The 20,206-nt window shown below is 40.0% G+C and overlaps 1 protein-coding gene across 4 annotated transcripts in view; it reads right to left on the bottom strand.

Annotated features, from left to right (window-relative positions):
• Positions 1–20,206, bottom strand: part of Elmo1 (engulfment and cell motility 1) — a 557,509-nt gene that overhangs the window by 297,559 nt on the left and 239,744 nt on the right. The gene's annotated exons all lie outside the window — the stretch shown is intronic.

Genomic DNA, 20,206 nt, shown 5'->3' with positions numbered 1-20,206 from the left:
AAGGCAGCAGTGAGGTGCTGCTCATTGGAAAAGTACTAATGCACAAGAGAATCCTTCGCCTGAGCCTTGTGCCTACCAGGCTCACATAGCCTACGCACTTCCAGAGAATCCACTCCAGCTGGGCTTCAGCACTCCAGCCCTTCAGGCCTGATGGTCTTCATGGGGCAAGTGGCCAGCTAACCAGTCACAGTGGGAGAGGAAAGCACACTTAAGAGGCAGAAGGGCATCGTGGTTGGTAGCACTGAAGATTGACAGGCTTGGGTTCCAGGGCAATCTTCAATAATAGCTAATGCTCTTAGAAATGTCACCTTGCTAACCCCATATCTTCCTCTGTCCTACTGTGGAGGTATCACTTCTCTCACTGACAAGGAGTGAAGCTAAAGGAGGAAATGAGATCATGAATAGAAAATGGTCTAAGAGATTCATTTACCCCTAGGTAAATAGCCTGGTATCAAAACTTCAAATGACATTGAACTCTTAGTCTTGAGATGTCAATTTGAAGTTTGGCTTTCTCGCTGACGTCAGGGTTCTGAATCTGGAGAGCAATCTGAGTCCAAACTGACTCCTGGATCTCACATCATACAGTGTACCAAAGGGCCTCCTTCCCACACTGCTGACCCATCTTCCCATGCCCAGCATTTTACCAAAAGGATTGGACAACTAATTAAAGAATCAAAAGATTCCCCCGGGCAAAGATAATGAGGAATGCTTTCCCTTCTCCAACTCCCTACATTCAAGCATGGAAATTTCCAGTGTCCCATCCGGATAGTAACTTGTTCTATTTATAAGGATTTCTGGCAAAGAAAATTCAGTAGCATTTCTCATTTTTGATGCATTTATACATTAAGCAACATTGTTCCTGACTTCCAGGTGCAAAATTATATAAGATACTACAGTTATGTACTTCAGGTATTCTGTCAATTCAAACTTAGTGACCCTCACCATTTTCAGAGACAAAACACTTTAATTACTCCTTGAGCATCCCTAATTGGAAAATCTGAAATCTGATAAGCTCCCAAATGCAAAACTTTTGGAGCATCAACATGACACTCAAAAAAGTTTTGGGTTTTGAAGCATTCAGGGTTTCAGATTAAGGATGGTTAACCAATAAAACCTATGCAGATTTTCAAAATCCAAAAACTTCAAAACATGAAACATTTTTGAGCCCAAACATTTCAGATAAAGGAAACTCAACCTGTACCATCTTCAGAAAATTTCTAACTACACCAAATACAGAAGAAATTAATTGTCACTGTTTTCTATATGTTTCATGGGTCAGTATTTACCATAAAGGATTTCACTAAAGCACTTCTTAAAAAATTCAATTAAGTAAACATGTATCTCAGTTAAGCCTGATGTCATCTTCCACACTAAGTGAGGGAGTATTTGTGAATGGCAGAAGAAGGGAAGGGAGAGATCAAAAACAGGGAGTGAGGGAGAGAGAAAAATGGGATTTATGGAAGAGGCGGGAGAATAAGGAGACAGTAAATGGGAGGCAGCAAGGAAGTTAAGTCTAATGTCTCATACACCACTATTTTCCTCGAGGGATCATTCTGAAGACCCCAGCAAGGCTTTCAGGAACCTCTGAAAACAGAAGAATCATCTCCCCATGATGGACAAGGGGTCACTGTGGGAACCACTACACACAAGGTTGAGAGCATAGAAATCCCCACTCCAGGTGCTAAAGGAGGAAACACAAATGGCACATGCACAGGATGCCCCTGCACCCACACCCCCCTCACTGCTCCCCAGAAATGGGTCTCACAACTCTGTATGCAATCCCATACCTAAGCCCAGGCCCAGTTCTGGAAATTCCCTCATCCATACAGGGAGAATCATTTTCTAGTCATGGTAGAATTACTGGATGAAGTCTAAGTCATGCACAGTCCCAGCAAACTATTTTTGAATATGGTAAACATGCATTTCATATTTGCAGGTTCTTATGAACGATGACAGGTGCCAAGCATATTTCTCAACCTATAAATATGATCATAATGACTGGCAATGATTCCGTGTCACTTAAGAAGTTTACATCTTAACAAAGAACATTTTCCCTAAAGTCAAACCCAGGACTCTTAAAAATATAGAATAGATGGGTTGATACTTACACAGGACAGCAATTAAGAACCCAGCAGGATGGCAGAAAGGTAGTTCAAAGAACATTTGAGGTAGGATATGTTGACAGTATTTGCTAGAAGAATTTTAGTATAGGACTGCTAGGTTACATAGAAAGCTACAGAGCATTAGCTAACTTAGGGTTAGCTTTCTTACTTGTGTTAATCTTCTTTTCATTACTGTGATCTAAACACCTAACAGGAACAACTTAGCGGAGGAAAGACTTATTTTAGCTCATGATTTTGAAGATTTCAGTCCATGGCTATCTGGCTCCAAGGCAGAAAAACGGTAGAAGTATGTAGTGAAGGACAACTGTCAGTTCATGGCAGCCAGGAAGCACAAAGAAAAGGACCCAGGATAGGATATGGTTCCCAGGAGCCCCAGAGACCCGTTTCCTTCAATCATGTTCTACCTGCCTACAATTTCCAACTCCTCCCAGTAGTCCATTCCTATTATTAATCCATCCAATGGATTAATCCTGCTGATGAAGTTCCAGCCCTCATGGTCCAATCACTTCCCCAAAGCCCTGCCCCTGGACAGAGATACACTGGGGACCAAGACTTCAACACATGTGCCAGATCAAACCATAACAACAGTAGACTGTTTCACCAGTCAGCAATCTACACATTAACATTTAATTTCGAGTTGTCTAGCTTTCATGAACAGTTAGTAACAAAGTCAAACATGAACACTCTCTGGAGAATTAAAAAGTCCTTGGTCAGCTTATTTTTTTTTTTTATGCTCCAATATGACATTGAAAGGATGTCTCCTTTTTCATACCTTATTTCCATTTCTGAATAATTTTATATAATAATTTTATACCTCTGGCCATAATACTAAACATTTCAAACAAAAGAAAAAAAGGGCTATGACCTGAGCCACTCTGGGCTGCAAATACAGACACGTGTCTGTTGCTTTTCCCTTTGTTAATTGGAAGAATATCCTTAAATCAGAGTTCTGCATTTCTTATAGTAAAACAAGCAGCTGACTCATTAGGAAAGAAACCATTTTTTCAACCTGCCACTGAAATATTCAAACAGACTCACTTCAAATGCTTTGAAAAAGCATTCTAAGAAAGGAAGGATTCGTACTTCAGATATTAAGACATTTCATATTCTCAAAGCTTTTGACTTACGGTTTATATCAGTACCACAAGGTTCATAATTTAGATAATAAAAGATAATTCTAATCTAAATATTAAAAATTCTAGAAATTTTATTTTTAATTAATTAATAAGACCCAGAATTACTCTTGCCATCTTTCATTGACTTTAAGAAGCTATTTGTTTTTCCTTCAAATTTTAAATGATTCTAAATTTGGGGAGGATTAATGGCATCATTCAATTGCTGTCAGGAAGACAGCCATAATAAAGTATTTTTCTTCACAGGGGCATATGTGAATACTAAAAAAACCAGCATCAAATTAGCAGAATAGGACTGAGTTCTAGATAAAATCTCAGAGACATACCAGAGCAGTGTTTTACCCCAAACTCCAAATGGTTGTGGGGAGCAGAAGGAACTGGAACCAACCTGGCCTGTTTCTGTACATTACCAGGCCAGCAGCTGTCAAAAGGAGGTTTACCCTATAAAACCACAGAAGTAAGTCATTTAAGCACCAATAAATTTTAATTCTTTTTCAGATTCTTCTTAAACTGAATCAACAATGATCTTCATAGCACAAGGGGGCAACTATGTGGTGGAATTGAAAGTTTTTCGGAGGAGTTGAACTGTTATGGTTTAGAAATGAGGCATCCCCCAAAAGCTCATGTGTGAGACTTGAGGAAAAATAATTGGGTTTAGAGCTCTTTACCCTAATCAGTGAATTAATCCACTTGAATGGATTAACTGGGTGGTAACTGTAGGCCAATGGGCAGTGGTTGGAGGAGGTGAATCACTAGGGGCCTTTGGGTTATATATTTTGTCCCTTGTGAGCAGAGCTTTCTCTGCATGCTAGTGCCACACCCTTCTGCCATGGTGTTCTGTCTTACCTCAGGCCCACAGCAATGAAGTTGGCCATCTATAGACTAAGACCTGGGAAACCAATAACCAAAGTAAGTTTTTCCTCATTTAATTATTCCTGTCAAGTCTTTTTGTCACAGCAATGAAAAAGCTGACTAAAACAGAATCCCAAGGGGAGAAGTTTTAGGAATGAATTTAGTTGGAGAAGTTTTAGGAATGAATTTAGTTTAATTTACTTCCTTTGTGTTTTTTCTTATAAGAGTATTAAGTATAAATATCTGTGTTACCATTAAATCAAGTAAAGTTCCTTTAATAAATATAATAGGTTTAATATACATAAATAATCAGAGGCATTAGGTAATAATTAGCTAGGTTATTTTTATTCCTTACCTAGCTATGTATCAAATGTGGATCTACCAACTGGTGGCATCTTAGATGATGAAATATGGCCACATAAATATAGACATAACAGAAAGTTTCACCTAGGAGATTTCTAGGGAAACTTATGGGATTAAGCTAAAAATGATCCCTTACTTAACTCCTATAACTAAGCCTCATTTTCTCTTTTAATACATTTTAGATTTATGGGAACCAATAAAACATATCTAGTTTAAAGACCTCCCTTATACCACATCTGCTCCAGAACACAATAAGATTCAAACCCAAGACTAAATATCTTCAAAGAATTCGGGAACAATATTTGCCTTTGTGAAAGGGAATAGGGAATCTGGAAGAAACAGTGGGACATTTCTCATGACTTTGTACTTTTGGAACTTTGTACTATTGTCTGTTCATGTGAGTAAAGTTAGTAAAAATATTTTTAACAATAAGAACTTGCCACTAGGGAGAACACATTTGTACCACGCGTAGAAGATACAAATCATTGGACGATGACAAAAGCCAGGAGTGACAAGAGCCTCTGATGACCATCCTATGTGAAAATTCTCAAGGGCAGCCCAGTTTCTAGGACTCAGAGTGAGGACAATGTCAGAGGAAAAGAAAAAAGCAATTCCATATGGAGAGTTTTAATTTTAGACGGTGTCTCTACTCAACTTCATTTCTGTTCCTCCTCTCCTTTGAAACTCACCGTTCTCAGAAATTCTGTAAAGGGTTGAGGGTGAAGAGAGAATCATCTGTGCTTTCATTTAAAAAAGAAGAGAAAGGTCATTTCAAACTGAAGTCCTCTTCTGAACCACTTAGGATACTTCAGGAAAAAAAAAATGTTTTCCTTGCAATAATCAGGAAATGCTTTCTCAGTGGTACTTTTATCATTAAAAAAAAGACTGAGTGAGATGCTTTAATATATCCCTCATTTTGTTCCCTGCCTGCCCTCCTATCCAAAATACCACAGCATCAAAAACTGTTGATGATATTAGTCTTCCCATTCTCTTGAGGACTTCATCACCTACATGCAGAAAAGGCAAAATTTGGCACCGGTTTTATGTAAACTGAGGAGCTAAGGTGTGATCGGGAGGTATTATTATCCTTGATTAGGATATCAGAGTCTACAACTCGTGGTTAAAAGACTATATAAGTGAGCACATCACCAACAATACCAGAAGCCAAGCTCTAGTCACATAGTCCATTACCAAGCAGTAAGTGGATTATATGCTACATTGAGAAGGAAAATTGTCATCTGGAGCTAAACAAATAGGTCCCAAGTGTGCATCCAATCACCACATGTTTGGTGGAGCAAATGGGTTTCCATTGGCTCTTTTCAGTGACCCCAAACGCCCACCCCTGGCTCTGCCTCATCTCAATGAGCTCCTATCAGGTTGACTTTCTGCTATGGGAGGAGTAGGGGGCAACAGAAAACTTGGTACCTGAAACAATGAGAAAATAAAGTTGGAATGGACACGCACCAATCTTCAGTTACAGTAAACAACTTTCACAAGACTTGATTTCCTCTCCAGTGAAATGTGAAATACCACTTCCTGTATCTTAATTTAATCTACCTAATAAAATGTCTCTCAGAATTACATCATCTGAAGCAGCACAGAAGTTATGGCAAACTCATTTAGCTCTAAGATGCACTCTTTCAAATTAGATTTAGTGACTGTAGCTTCAACCCCGGGTTCTCCCACTTGGCCCCTCGGGACACCTGGGACTGCAGCCTACACTTGTTTGTGTGTGTCACACCATCTGCTGGCCGTGAGTCACCATCTGAGGTGCCACAAAGGGCCATGGAGGGTGGGAGGTGGAGGGAGATGGGTCAAGTCACCATAGTCCCCTTTGATAGAAGGAAGAAAAGGAAGAAATGACCAAAAACTCATTTGGATTTACCTTTGAATGTGTAATTTTTAATCTGCCTTTGATTATACATGAGGCCAATTATCAGGGAATTTATTTCAACTTATTAGAGGTGTATTGCAAAACCTCTACCAGTTCTAGGCCATGCAAATATTTTTGAGTGAATAATTAAAGAAATGGATTTGAAGGAAGTCTGGGACAGCCGGGGTGTCCCATCCTCTCTGGCCTCCTCCATAGCCCTGTCAACATCTCGCCTTAGGTAGGCTCAAAGCATAACCCAAGGTGAAATCCTCCTTTGATCTCAGCTTGTTAAATTCAAAACTTTAACTTAGAGAATAGAAAAGAATTACATTCCTTTTAAAAGGCCTCTGGCTCCCCTCTGGGCTCCGCTCAGAACCACTTGAAAGCCCAATACAGAGGGTGGCTGCTCAGCTGGTCTTGGTGAGGCTCGACAGAGATGCCTCACCATGGGCTGGCTTCCCAACTGCCAGCAAGTCCATGACTACATGGCCACATCTGCCCAGCTCCTGGTGAAAGTCAACTGATCTGGTTTGTGCTGGAGACAATACCTGAGCCTTTACTGGAAGATCTGTTTCACTCCAGCCCTGCTCTCTCGGAATCCTGGATCTGTCTGAACCACCTCACCGAACCCTTTAGTCTAATAGACGAAATCATGATTAGAGGGTTAGCTCTTCTGTGTTGCACCCCTCCCAACCTACTCCAACTCCAACTTATGGTATGTATCTTATTAAGTATGTGAGTTACCCACCTCATGGTTTAACACTTCCCCTACTTCTTTCTCCCTATGAAAGTGCCTGCAGTCGGCTCATTTTCCCATTCCTCAGTATACCACATGGAAGCCATGGAAAGGTCTGACACTCATCAAGGGATGCAAACCTACTTCCCGGTATGCTGCTCTGCCCTTGTGTTTAGGGCTTGGGGAAATCTATTTAGAAGCCTAGCTTAATCACCACAATTTGACTCCCTAATCTTCAGCTGAAAAATAAATGGGAATGTTTTTAAATTATTTTCCAAACAGCCAACACAGACACTGTGCCTAAGAGGAAAGGGTCAGTGTGCCCCTGGGCTCTGGGACGTGTCAGTCTGAAGCTCCAGAACTCATCAGCCATCTGTATCGAGCAGCTGTCTGGGGATGCACGTCAGAGAGCTCATAATCCAGCATCAGGCAATCGAGTTTAAATGCCACTCCTGGCTAAATATCCAGGCACACCCCATGCCCGATAGATCCCCTGGGGTAACACAAACTCCAGGCGACAGAATGTAATATTAGTCATCGAACTACACTCGCTTTCTGATCTGTGGCTGGCATACTGTTAATTACACAGCAAGCAGAGGTCAAAATCCAGCTAAAATGGAATCTGCTGTCCCAGAATGTAATCAAGTCCACCTGAGACACACACTGTCGTCCTTAAATCACTCCCACAAGCCTCTCCACTGTCAAAAAAGCAACAAATGCCGTCTCTGAATCCTGCAGTTTTTCACCATCAAATGACATTTTCTTAGCACACTCCAAATGTAAAACCTATTTTCCCAAAAGAAAAGGAAGGGGGTTAAGAATGACAAAAACCAAGGGGAAAATGAAACCTAAAGATGAAATGGAAGAAACACAGAGAAAGGCAATGTCAAAAAGAGAATAGGAGGGGAAGGGAGAAAAGAAGAAAAACAGCATTTGAAACATTGGGAAGAGACAGAGGCAGAAAATAAGGAGGAAAAAAAGAGAAATAGTTTGTGAGATAAGCATATTCATGAAGTGTCTGTCCCTTCCCAATTTTGAACATGGGCTTCAGAACAAGCTGTCACTGATGATCATCACCTCATATAATACAAAATTAGTCACTGCCCACATCGCTTTAAATTGGCTCAGTGAATTTTCACTGTCCAGTTGGAATGGGATCGCAATAGTAACCCGTGGCAGAAAGTGCCATCAGCCTACAAAAGAAGACCTTCAGGACTGCAGAAACCAAGTGGGTTGGGCCAGGTGGCCTGCCACAGAGCCATATCCAGGGTCTCCCCCTCCTTGTCCAACTTAAAACCCAAAAATGACCCATGATCATGTTAGAATGGTCAGTGTCTCTATTCTCAATGCAGAAGGATGATGCTGTTTTTAGTTTCAAGTTAAACTGTAATGCTTGAAATGATTTTTCATGGCAACCTGAGGTTCAGATTAGACTTAAGAGAAAACTTCCAAGTGATGTTCAGAATGATATATAGGGGACCAAGGTGAGATTCAATAGTCTTCAGATATGGCTGAGAATATGCTGTTATTTACCAGATGTATTTTCGGTGTGGACCAAAGCCGGCTTTGAAAGTTAGTTTCAAGATCATCTAACAACAGGACAAGCTTCCCTGAAGACTCACAGACTACTAGACATTCTCTGTCACTCCCTAGAAGAACTTCCTAAGAACACAACAATAATTTCGCATAAGAGGGTGACTTCCTTATCATCATCTCATCTTTAGTCATTGACAAAGCACCTTCATATAAATGGCACCATGCTAAACACAAAAGCCAACTCAAAGACTAAAGAACCATGAAAACCTTCAAATGCTTTGATCTATCCTAATGAAGTAACTCAAAAGGAAAGAGAAAGCTGTAAGAACATGCACTATGGGATAATGTTTATAAATAGAAAAATACTGGAACTTTCAATGTCCAGTAACTAAAAATACCAAAATCCATGACAACGCATCAGGACAACACATCAGCTCAACGACATAAACAGCTACAAAAATGATCATGATGTAACAAATGAAGAGATGCTTGTGCTTCAAGTATAACAGAGAAGAGCCTCTCCTCTGGTAGTACAATTACTGGATCATTTGCAAAATGATCAAAAATTAGAAACAACACAAAATTAGCTGGCCCCTTGTAATGGGAACACAGAACTAATTTTTCTTTTGTTTCCTTATTAATATTATGCTAATATTCATGCAATAAGCAAAAACTGGAAGAAAAATAATTAAAGAAGAAAAAAGGGAAAACAACCATAGCTTTAAAAAGTATGTGCAGTCAGTGTCAGACAATGCTGACGTAAGTCAATAAAGCACATCCAGCTCCTTATGGAGAATGTACAGAGATGTGTGGCTTATGAAAGCTCCATTGCAGTTAAAAGCATGCAGGAAGAACTGCGGATGGATAGTCCAGTGGGGACAGTGACCTCACACAAATGGGCATGCCTAGGATGTTTAAAATGAGGTGAAAGGTGGGAAGAAGAATTCTCAATGGAGTAGATATTAAGAGCCTGAATGAGTTACAGATCACCTCTCCCTGAGACACTTGCAGCCTGAGTGAGTTACAGATCACCTCTCCCTGAGACACTGGCAGAGCCGGTACTCTATCACAGCATGCTCTAGCAGAAGATCATGGGCTGAGGCAGATCTGAGACTTTCTTTTCTCTGCCCCATTGGAAAAGAGTCTGCACATATGTGGCTTATGAAAGCTCCTGGTACCCAGCTCTGCAGCAATGGCTGCCAAACACATTCACACATCAAGCAGAGATGCTACCAATTAAAAACATCGGAAACACAAGGAAGTACAGAGAAGTGGTATGGGAATAGTGCTTATTTCGATAGTTCTCAAACTTCAGAGCTAATTAAATTTCTCCCCCCCCCAATCGGAAGCATAGGTAATTAGTGATATTCGAGTTACAGCACAATAATTTAGAATGTGTTCTGGGAACCATGATTAGAATTAAATCTTAGGAAATGAACGAAGGTGACCTTCTAAAGACCAACTCTATTAAAAAAAAAAAAAAAAGACAAGACTACATGCATTGGTTTTCCTTTGTCAGTGTTTTATTGCATCTCTGTCACTCTGTGTTCGAGAGGACAGTACTCTAAAGGTTACTGAGGGGTAGCTGCTGAGTGGTCCTGGATGGATTACATTTTGTGGAGGAGTCCAGCTCTCCTTTTGGACTCACTGGTTACTATTCAGTATGTACCAAGACCGAGAGGGTTCATGAGTGAGGGAAATGAGATAAAAATACGTATTTATGTTGTTCCTCATATTTAAGAAGGACACTTATATTAGAGAATAAAACCAGCTTTCTGAAATATCCATAGATTTTTCTGAAATAAATAAACCCCTTTCTCCCAAACTTGAGACAGTCAGTGTGGGCTTCAGCAGAGGGGTCAGGCACGGGGAAACTCACTGGGATGGTTCAAGCCTGAAATAGTTTTCTGGTTCTGTAACAGAATATCACAGAGTGGATGAATTATAAATAATGAAAGTTTATTTGCCTCATGGTTCTGAAGGCCAGGAATTTCACACTGAGGGGCCTCATCTGGTAAGGGTCTTCTTACCAGGGCAACATAGGTACATGGGAGACAAAGAGAACAATGGGAGCCCACTGCTGTGATCACAGACCCACTTTCTCAATAATGGCATCAGTCCATTCTTGAGAGCAGAGCTCTCAAGAATGTCTTCATAACCTCTTAAAAGATCCACCCCTTCATGCTATAATAATAGCACTTAAATTTCAAACCTGAGTTTAAGAAGGGAAGTTCAAACTACAGCGGTCAATTTGGTGTGTCAACTTGACTGGACCAAGGAGTATCCTGGCATCTGTTTAAACATGATTTCTGGGTGTGGCTATGAAGCAGGTGGCCCTCCCCAGTGTGGATGGTCATCATCCACTTCACTGAGGTCCACACAGAACAAGTGGGCAGAGGAAGACTGATTTGACTCTGCCTGATCACTTGAGCTGGGTCATTGATCTTCTGCCTTCAGTGCTCCTGGTTCTCAGGCTCCTGAGTCTGACTGGCATTTCCACCATCAGCACTTGGTTCTAAGGCTCCCAGGCCTTCCAATGACAACTCTGGCTTCCCTGGGTCTACAGCTTGCAGACAGCAGATCACAAGAATTCTCAACCTCCAGCTTCTTCTGTGAGCCAATTCCTTATAATAAAGCAAACTCTCCTATCAGTTCTGTTTCTCTGGAGGACTTATCTCAGAACCTCACCTCAATCACTTCATTGTTCCTTTGCATTATTCATTCTGCTGTATGAGTCCCAGTTCAGGATTCCCTAACAGTATCCTAAAGGATAACCCAAGATTTGATATGTTTTGTCCAAGAGTTTCTAAACGTTTTAAAAATGATAGATCAATGCCCTTCAGGTGGAGATGAAAGGTTGAACAAGGGTTTGGGAAACAGGAAGCATTTAATGTTCTGACTTGCTATTCTACCATGGAGCTGCCCCATGATGTGCAGCTACCTTAAAGGGATTCTAAGGGTTTGCATGAAAAACCAAGTAACTGATCCGCAGCATTCTGCTTTAGAATGCAGTATCAGTACCACAAGGAAACCACAAAACAGAGGGAGAAAAGGAACATGTTACCCCTTATCCGACGTAATGAGAAGGGCACTTGAACTCTCTGGTGGTCTTTTCAAAAAAAAGTATAATCCCAGTCTAACCATTAGTAAATTACCATGGAAATTCAAATTGAAGAACATTCTACAAAATACTGGACCAGAACTCACTAGAAAGCACAAAAGTCCAATAAACAAGGAAAAGCTGAGAAGGTCTATAGGTTGGAGGAGACTAAGACATGACAACTAAATGCAACAGGAGATCCTGAAAAAGAAAGAGGCCTTTTGAGAAAAACCTGGTGAAATTCTATTAAGCTCTCTGTAGTCCACAGTGTCAGGCAATCCTCATCTTTAGTTCTGGTAAGTAAACTCTGTGTAAGATGTTAGTGCGACCAGATAGAGGCTGGGTGAAGGGAACAGGGTGACTCTGATATGCTGGGGAAAAGGGAGAGGAGAACTACTATCCCTGCAACATTTCAGTTCATCTGGAGTTCATCTGAAATTAAAAGTTTAAAAGAATAAAGGCTATGGAGAACCCGAGTAGGACCAGACCAGGGAGAGGAATTTTGTCCAATTTTGTGGCTGAAGAGTTATCCAAATTCAGAGTGATATATTTGTGCATAGATTTTTCAGTTCAAATTTTTTTTTAAAAAAATGGAAAATATTTTAGGAAAGATGAGTTATCAAATATGCCAGGATGGGGACAGAAGAAGCAATGATCCGGGAGAGGCTGGACGAAGGGAATTAAGAGTAGAAAAAGACTAACATTAAACAGAGACATGAGATGGGAGGGAAAGGGAGAGAAAAGGGAAATTGCATGGAAATGAAGGGAGACCCTCATTGCTATACAAAATTAGATATAAGAGGTTGTGAGGGGAATGGGAAAATAAACAAGGAGAGTAATGAATTACAGTAGATGGGGTAGAGAGAGAAGATGGGAGGGGAGGGGAGGGGGGATAGTAGGGGATAGGAAAGGTAGCAGAATACAATTACTAATTGGGCATTATGTAAAATTGTGGATGTGTAACCGACGTGATTCTGCAATCTGCATTTGGGGTAAAATTGGGAGTTCATAACCCATTTCAATCTAATGTATGAAATATGATATGTCAAGAGCTTTGTAATGTTGTGAACAACCAATAAAAAATAAAAAAATAAAAAAAAAGAATTGTAGTGCAAAAAAAGTACATGTATAAAGACATGGATTGGCGTGAACATACTTTATATACAGAGATATGAAAAATTGTGCTCTATATGTGTAATAACAATTGTAATGCATTCTGCTGTCCTGTATTTAAAATAATAAAATCAATAAAAAAATGAAAAAAAAAGAGTAGAAAGGCCGAGTCACTTATTCACTGGGTCTGCTTCTAATATAAGCTGCAAAATAACAATAAAATAGTCATAAGAAATGAGCTGGATATCAAAAGTGAGACTGCCAATTGATTGTCAGGGTAGTAATGAGTTTGTTTGTTTGGTGGAGGGAAATTAGACTGCTGAGGAAATGAAATGATCCGTCCTGCCTGAGAAGGGTGCAGGAGCCTAAGAGGCGGCCTTGGGGATTCTTCACCCTGCTGTGGAAGACTGACTTAATTATCTTAACAATTTACATTACAAATTGTCACTTTCTTATCCAAAACGTCTGACAAGTGAATAAACATGCAGCAAACTCCATTTGGCTGCACAGTATCAAGAACATTGATTTTTTTTCACAGGGGGACTTGCAAGACAAGCTTCTCCATCCCTGCCTTGGGGTCTTAGAACCATAAACCTCCCATTATGATTCCAGCATCCAAAGTAACAGATCCAGACATTCAGTGGTCTCAGGGAAAGAGAATCTAGAATTATCAAAGCCCACAGGATCAGGAGATCTTTACACAGTAAAACTAAAATATGCTACCTAAAAGTTGATATTTTATTGTGTTTATTTACTTACTTATTTTTGGTATTAGGGATTGAATCCGGGACACTTAACCACTAAGCTACATCTCCAGCCCTTTTTCATATTTTATTTAGAGACAAGGTCTACCTAAGTTGCTTAGGGCCTCACTAAGTTGCTGGAGGCTGGCTTTAAACTCGCCATCCTCCTGCCTCAGCCTCCCCAGCCTCTGGGATTATAGGCGTGTGCCAAATGCTGACTTTTGATGAACAATGTTCACAGAAATAACATTTGCAAATCAGGACTCAGGTTTCCATAGGAGAAGGATGGTCTGAAATATAGTGAGAACTTGAATCTAATCCTGACGAACATTAACCAAATCCAAATTGAGAGACACAATTCACCAAACAATTGTCCTGTGCTCAAAAAAAGTCAAAGTCAAGGAACACAGAGAAGGGCAAGAGACCTATTCCAGATTGAAGGAGGGCACAGGGAATGACAACTGAATGCAATGGATGAGTATGGTCTGGATCCTATACTGGGGGAAAACGGCATAAGGACACTTGATGACATTGGAGTGAGAACTGTAGATTAGATAACAGGACTGCATTAGACTTTCAGGTTTTTGTTATAGACCCTTCCTGGGAAACATATATGCCACAGCCTTTAGTGATAAAGGGGACAAGGTCCCCACTGTACTTGCAAATGTATCTGTGTATGTGGAGATTGATAGAGACAGACAGACAAAAAGAAACAGAGACAACACTGAGTAAATGAGAAATGAAAACGGAAAAAGTGAATCGGCCTGAGGGTTATGCAGGAGTTCCTAGTACTATTCTTGTAATTTCCCCCTAATTTAAAATTACTTCAAAATAAGAGCCAGGCATAGTGGCACACACCTGTGATGCCAGGGGCTTGGGAGGCTGAGGCAGGAGGATTGCAAGTTCAATGCCAGCCTCAGCAACTTAGCAAGACCCTAAGCAACTCAGTGAGACCCTGTCTCTAAATAAAATACCAAAAAAGGGCTGGGGATATGGCTGAGTGGGTAAGTACCTCTGGGTTCAATCCCTGGTACCACCCCAAAAAAGTTGAACGTGATGATTTGGGGAACTAGGCAGAGGAAGGTTGCATCACATTGAAGGTGTGCTAGGTAAAATACTTACTTTAAAATAACTATTATTATGTTATGTGAAGTTTACTTCAATACAAATAAAAATAATGAGCAGCCCAGGATCCATAATTCCAGGAACCACAGTTGCCCAAAGTCAAAATGGGAACAAGTGGCAGAGATGAGCTTCCATGGCAAACCTTAGAGAACCTGCGAAAAACAGGGTCACTGCCATGTCCTGAGAACCATCTCAGAACCTGCTCCAAGCTCCTCCTCCTTTCTGGCTCAGGATCAGCTGTAAGAGGAGGATGCCTACCTCCCACCTCAGGGTTTTCACCAAGGCTGCCACCTCTGGGGAGAACACTCAGTTTCCTCCTCACAGCTTAAATAATCTGGCATTACCTGTGGTCTCTCTCTCCTATACTCTCAGATTGAATTACCTTTGAAATCCCCCATAATCAGCCAGGGCCTTTGGAAGAAATACGAATCGAGTTACAGAAACAAGAGGCCAGTTTATATGAGAGTGAACTGAGAAATAAATAAATAAATATAAATAAATAAATAAATAAATAAATAAATGTATATATACCATCATATCTAAAATGTAATGTTACATTCCATGTATAAAAAATATTTCTAATAAATATTTATTGAATGAAACAAGTAGAAATTGTTATAGTGTTCCCATTAGAAACGAGTATGTGATCTTCAGAGAGGCTAAGGAACTTGCCCAAGGTCGCACAGCCATGAAGTGCCTAAAATATGGGTTTGAATGTAGACCAGATGATTTGAAAGCCAATTGTAATTTGAACAGTGACCTTGGAACCCCAATTCTACACAATGAGCCATGGTCTCCAATTATTGCCATGTTTAAGACTATATGGTTTAACTTGTGCATGAGACAGGCACTGTTGAGCATAGCAGCCCAGGAAAAGGAATAGTTTGTTGTTCTTTCAGTAGAGGGAAGAATTCTGAAGGCACATAAAACAGCTGTTCTTATAAAATACCAAATATGTTAAAATGTGTATGCCTCCATGTAAGGTATATTTCCTACATTTTCATTGATTCTGCTTTAAAAAACAAATACACACACACACACACACACACACACACACACACACAAAATTGGTTCACATTTGGTTTACCCCAATAGCATTATCAGGCTAGCAAGATAAGAGGTGAACTGGGCTGGGGCTGTAGCTCAGTGGAAGAGTACTTGCCTAGCATGTGGGGGTACTGAGTTCAGTCCTTAGTAACACATAAAAAATAAACAAACAAAATAAAGGCATTCTTTCCATCTACACCTATGGGGGGTGGGGGGGAGATAAGAGGTAAACAGCTAAGGGTTTTAGTGTGAAGTTTCCTGACAGCACTACCCACCTTCAAAACTGTGCATCTTCAAAACTATGTGAAGGTGCTGCCCCCTGGTGGTAGTGTGAGGCAGTCAGGTCACCGCAATGAAGACTGGTTTGGTAACCTTGGTAAAGTGTCTGCATGGGTGTGCTCCCACACACCGGCAAATACCGTAGGGTACAGTCACAGCAATCACTATGGCAATCCCATGCCTGTGGGTTCCAATGTGCCCTTGAGACAGAGAGAAACAGGCAGAACAGCTCTAAAGCCTGACAGACGGATCATATTGAAATGAGAGCCCTGGGAGCTTCCATGATAGGAAAAAGGTTTACAGTTACAACAAAGGAGGTCAACGGGTCACTCTTTCTCCAGGAGCACTTTTTCACTTGTATTCATGAGTTCTACTAACTTTTTATTTCAAAGAGACGTAGTATGATTTCAGGGGGGAAAAAAAGCAGATAGAACCCAGAGGCTTAGGCATGGGACAAAATAATCACGTTCCTTCTTTTCTGTGAGTCTCTGGGCAGGTTACTGAACTCAGGATATCAGACATAAGATAAGGGGTAAACACCTTCTTCACAGGTGGCTGTAAAGGAAGAAAACTATGTCAAACACCCAGGAGAGCCCCTGCCTGGCCTCTTATGATAAGTATGCAAAAAGAACTTAGTTCCTTTTCCTCCCTTGTGCACATGATGTATAAAGAGGGATCACCTTCTGCTATGCTCTCTCTTTTTGTCACAGAAACTTTCGAAAACCTCTTCAAAGACAATCATATGGAAACTACATTTTAAAATGCAAAGACCAAGATACACATGGAAAAGTGAGCAGTGTGTGGACCTACACTTATGCAATCGTTTTAAAGGGGAGTATTTTAGGAATGAGCATCATAAACCTTCCTCAGAGAACTAGGAATTGAACCTACCCAGAAGAGGATATAATACAGATGGAGGAAACAGGAGGAAAAGGAAGGAAGGATCTATTTATAGTGATCAAGGCATTCATTTTTAGTGATTAAGTGTGATTACACATAAATAAAATCCAGTTACTAAAAAAAAAAAAAAAAAACAGTAAACTTTCCACCATCAGACTCACTGTATCACATTGTGTCAGTAATTAATGTAATTTCTTGTCAATCACCCTTAACACATTTGCAACACACATGACACTTAGGAGAAAATGGCAGAGGATAACAATAGGAACCAAGGGATCCAGAAGCTTTGTCCATTCACTCAGCACACATTCAAGTCCAGTTACGGGAAGAAATGAGGATGACCTGCAGGCTGACCTCCTGTCACTCAAGCCCAGGAGAGGAGAGAGCAACAAGGAGAGAATGGAATCTGCTCTCCATCCAAGGCCAGCCCAAGAGAAAAAGGAGTCAAAGTCCAGTCTTGTGTGGCCCCAGCTCCTCAACTTCATCCCTTCAGTACTTAGATTCCAGAATTTTTTTTCCTTCAAGGTTAAAGGGAATAAGGTTTACAAGATGAAAATAGAGAATTGCCCTACCTGCTTCTATTTCATTACTAAAAAAACGTAATAAAATAAAAGCCATAGGATTTGTGATTTATCCTCATATATAATAATAACAATGCCCTACTGCTTTTTATGTACTGGGAATTTCACAAATTGTGTATTTCATTTCTGGAGTTTCCAATGGGTTTCTTCCCACTGTTTCTATTTCTCTGCAGAGACTTCTAATTCCTATGATTTTTCACTCACTAAGATGTGTTCTGCTTTGTTCAATGGGGATCCTTATCACGGTGGATTTTAAACTTCTCAGGTGTCAGTTTCAACACCTGGTTCATTTTGGAGTTCGATTGAACTTTCTTTTGTCTTGGTCCTTCTTTTATCAGGGAACTCTGGACACTGTGAGTGCTATGGTGTAGAGATTCTAGATTCGGTTATTTTTCCGATGAGGGCCATTCACTTTGTTTTAGCAGATTTCCTGTCTCTGCTTAAAGTGGAAGCTGTTTCTGGGGCTGCAGCTCCTGTCTCAGCTGAGTCCTTTTGTCTGTGATGGGCTGCTGACAGGCTGCCCTGAGCACCTGTGGTTCAGAGTCAATGATGTGGGTAGACAGGGTTTGGGGTGGTTGGACACTCAGTGTAAACTGCAGAAGGCTGTTGATATGGATCCCTATGAATTGTTCTATATTTCTACATAGTTAAGACAATAAGGGTAAAAAATATCCTAAAATGTAATTTAAAAAAGTTTCCATAGGAAAAACAGTCTATTTCCTAATATGTTTAAGTCCATCATAAATCACTAGATTGCTATCTGTTTTGTTCCATTCCACTTATTTGACCATTTGTCATACTAATTATTTAAGAATTGAGACTCTGTAGCACGGACTGTTTGTCTATTCAAAGTAAGTGAACAACAGAAGAGGGCCAATGTGGGGATGTCTTCCATCTCTTTTCCCACAATGCCATGAAAAACTTTCTAAGGAGGTATTATTTATTCTGAATCCAATCACGTAGCCTTCAGGCAAAGGCGCCAAAACTTTGCCTGTTTGTGGTCAATCTGAATGTATGACATAGTAGCAGCCAACTAGACTTTTAAAGCAGAAACCATTTCTATACTTCTTAAAAGAGATCAGGGGGACTGGGTTGTGGCTCAATGGTGGAGCACTCACCTAGCACATGCAAGGCCCTGGGTTCGATCCTTAGCAACACATAAAAATAAATAAAACAATGGGATTGTGTCCAATTGAAACTAACTAAATAAATAAAGGCTATTAGGATGGCATTTGATACTGGCCCACAACACTTGATAGGGAGGTCTAACTAGTATGGTTTATATAGACAGAGACTTCACTATTATTTTTTTTCCATGTACTACTTGTGAAAATAACACAATGCTTTTATTATCACAAGGTAAATGAATAGTCCTGAGACAAAAACAGTAATAGGTACATTTAGTATATTTAGTAACAGATGATATCAAAGCCCCAAACAAAAGTGCATTTGTTCGGCAGGGAGTTGCAGTGGTCATGCTAATCACATAACCCCTATGCACAGCCTTTTACAGGGAAAACCATGCTGCATAGATCAAGGAAGGACCACACAACTCTGGGAATGTTGGATTGAGCCAATCAATCAGACAAGATTTTTCAACCAGCAAAATGTTAAGTCTATTTCTTTACAGGCTCTACAATTCCATGTATGATAGCATAAAAAATAATGAACAAATTTAAAGGGAAAAATACAAAATTTATCTTCTGAAGGTATAACACATTGTAGAAAGAAATTATAAAACCCCAATGCAGGTATCCTATATGCATGGATTGGAAGGCTTAATGTTGTCAGGATGGCAATCCTCTTTCTAAACTGATCTACAGATTCAATGCAATCCTTATCAATAGCTCAGCAGATTCCTTTATAGAGATTGACAAGATAATCCTAAAATTCATTTAAAAAATTCAAAAGATCCAACCACTGCCAAAATACTCCTTATAGAAAGCATAATAAAGCAACAGGCCTCACACTTCCTGATTTCAAAACTTACTACCAAGTTACTCTAATTAATCAGTGTAGTGGTGGCACAAAGACAGAAACACAACTAGATAGAATCGAGAATCCAGAAATCAGCCCTCACAATCACAGTCAACTTGATTTCTGGAAAGGTTGCCAAGGCAATTTAATGAGGAAGGAATGGTCTTTTCAACAAATGGTGCTGAGACAACAGAATATCCATAGGCAAAAAGTAAGGTCGGACCTCTTATTTATACCATACAAAACTAGCTAAAAATGAACCAAACACCTAAATGTAAGAGCTAAAGTTATAAATCTCTGAGGAAAAAGAAAACATGGGTCTACATATTCGTGACTTTAGATTAGGTAAAGACTTCTGAGATATGACACCAAAATCACAAAAAATAAAGAAAGATTAGACAAACCAGATATCATCAAATTTAAAAATCTGTGTGTGTGTGTGTGCTGGGATTGAATCCCGAGCTTCATGCATTCTAACAAGCTCTCTACTACTAAGCTACACTCCCAACCCAAAATATAAAAACTTCTATGCCTCAGACAACACCATCAAAAAAATGAGAGGCTAATCCACAGAATGCGAGAACAATTTTGCAAGTCTTCACTGATTTGTATCTAGAATAACTATTATTGCCTAGAATAACTCACAACTATTATGGTTCCATGATAAATAATTCAAAAATGAACAAAGGACCCAAGTAGACATTTCTCCAAAGAAGATATGGAAA

This window comes from Ictidomys tridecemlineatus, chromosome 2, assembly GCF_052094955.1.
Source record: "Ictidomys tridecemlineatus isolate mIctTri1 chromosome 2, mIctTri1.hap1, whole genome shotgun sequence".
Taxonomy (NCBI): domain Eukaryota; kingdom Metazoa; phylum Chordata; class Mammalia; order Rodentia; family Sciuridae; genus Ictidomys; species Ictidomys tridecemlineatus.
Note: the sequence above shows the minus strand (reverse complement) of the source record. Positions and strands in the feature narration are given on the sequence as shown.